This window comes from Bos javanicus, chromosome 22, assembly GCF_032452875.1.
Source record: "Bos javanicus breed banteng chromosome 22, ARS-OSU_banteng_1.0, whole genome shotgun sequence".
NCBI lineage: Eukaryota > Metazoa > Chordata > Mammalia > Artiodactyla > Bovidae > Bos > Bos javanicus.
In genome coordinates this window covers 17990441-17992841 of record NC_083889.1, presented here as the reverse complement: position 1 = coordinate 17992841, position 2401 = coordinate 17990441, and the positions used below count along the sequence as shown (strand labels likewise).

Genomic DNA, 2401 nt, shown 5'->3' with positions numbered 1-2401 from the left:
TAAGGGAGGAAAGGACACCCACATCCAGACTGGGCAAAATCTTAAGTGTCCCTGGGAAGACTTTCTAAGAGAACCAAACATGATGACTACCTACCTGCAACGGAACAAACAATAACTGCCTAATAATTAAATAATAATTACACAGCCACCAGGTATCAAACACCTTCTCCATTCCATGCACCAGACTGCACACTTTCTAGACAGCAGAGCATTTAACCTGCATGGTAGTTCTATGACATTGGTATTACTGTTTCCACTTTACGGACAGGTAAACTGAGGCTTCCAGTACGTGTCAACACATATATGAACCAGACCTAATTTCAAAGCTGGTGCTCCTACCCCTGCAGAGGCTGAACCACAGCCCATTGAGATAGGAGGGAAAGGTGACTGCCGACAAAGTGGAACAGAAGAGTTGAGTGTAACTGAAGAAGGATAAAGTGGTGCCTAAAATCTAAAGGGGAGAAGGCGGAGAAGACCTCGTGAACACATGACCAGTTTGTTAGCTGATCTATTGCCATCATGTGAGTAAAGGAGAGCCTTCCAAAGAGATTCCAAAAGCTGGAAAGAATAGATGAGTGACAGCCCAGAAGGCAGATGGCAGCCCAAGGTAGCAAGACACCTTGTAACAATGAGTGTTGTCCCCAACTGCTGGGTCTGGTCAGAGAATGGGCTCTCAGACACAGAAAGAGTCCTTGCAGATGGCAGCAAACATCCTGTGGGTGCCAAAGAGGAGGGGATGGGAGATAGCTCAGAGGTCCTGTCCAACTCCCTCTGTTAGCTTTAGGGAGATGCTTAGTAACCATCTGACAAACTTACCCTTGCAGTTATCTGCCACAGGCACGCAACTAAAACAGCCTATGCAGAACTGGTCCATTGTGACATTTTAATCTCCTGCAGGAGAAAGGAAGCAATGATGGGGAACTGTTATTCTGAATCTATTTGTGATAAAGAAGAGGGTGGGCATTAGAAGGGACAAAATTATTGGGAGAGGAAGGAAACTGGGGGTATTACTGTATTGCTTGCAATAGATTGGCTGCTGCTGCTGCTGCTAAGTCGCTTCAGTCGTGTCCGACTCTGTGCGACCCCATAGACGGCAGCCCACCAGGCTCCCCCGTCCCTGGGATTCTCCAGGCAAGAACACTGGAGCAGGTTGCCATTTCCTTCTCCAATGCATGAAAGTGAAAAGTGAAAGGGAAGTCGTTCAGTCGTGTCTGACTCTTCGCGACCCCATGGACTGCAGCCTACCAGGCTCCTCCGTCCATGGGATTTTCCAGGCAAGAATACTGGAGTGGGGTGCCATTGCTCCATTCCTTTATTAAAGGCCACCCTCTTAAAGTAGGGTCATCATGATTATCTCACAGCTAGACCAATCTAAGAGTTAATTTGCCCATGGCTGCACAGCTCATAATTGGTTCAAACTCAGATATGCCTTATTTCAAAACCATCTCTCTTTTCTCCAAAGTTTTTTTTTTTTTCATACTGTGCATGGGAATAACTAAAACTTTATTATTTTATTTATTTATTATTTTATTTATTTATTATAACTAAAACTATATTAATAACTTATTAATATGGTTTCCAATAACAATGTGAAAATTGGAATTATCAATTCAATATGTACTCAAAGTACATACTGAACTCAGGGAAGGGGGGGATTGGGCAGAGCTCTGAAAGCATAGTTCTCAGGACAGGTAGGTTGTGACGAACAGAAAAGGAAACATAAGGCTGCTGTGTAGAGTAAGACATGGGGAGTAGGTCAGAATGGGCTGTTCAGACAGGCCAACTTAATCACTGAAGAAAGACAAGAAACAGGAAATGGATCAAACCAGACATCACCTCCTTCACAATTCAGTCTCATTTTGGCCTTGAGACCAAGCTATACAACTGGTTCCAAACTGCCCATAACACAGGTTCACAGATGGGACCTCAGACACTTCAATCTGAATGAAGCCTGCATGTGTCAACTTTGCTCCTAAAGATAACATATAAAAGCACAGTTACCTTTTTTTTTTTTAGAGTACAGAATGATTTCAACATGTCAAGAGAAAATATTAACAGGAAATAGGGTCACAAGGCTTTGGAAAATTAAAATGCCAATATGGCAAACTGAATGGAAAACATGATGATGGGAAAAGATGTTAATGACAGCTTTAACTATACTGATCTTTATCTCCTCTCTGCTTCTTAAGTTCTCCTGGGAAACTTGGGTACTACAAGGCACCCACCCAATCTCTTGTTCATTAGACACTTCCTGATGGGCTGAACAGGGCCGAATTTCCCCATTATCCCTAGTGTGTAAAAGTTATTCTAAAATAGATTTTAGGGACGTCCCTGGTGGTCCAGTGGCTAAAACTCTCCACTCCCAATGCAGGGGGCCCAGGTTCGATCCCTGGCCAGGGAA

General features: G+C 43.6%; 1 non-coding gene across 1 annotated transcript; it reads left to right on the top strand.

Moving 5' to 3' along the window:
- Window positions 1-2328: 2328 nt before the first annotated feature.
- Window positions 2329-2401, top strand: TRNAG-CCC (transfer RNA glycine (anticodon CCC)). The gene has a single exon. It is a non-coding gene; the product is annotated as a tRNA-Gly (tRNA).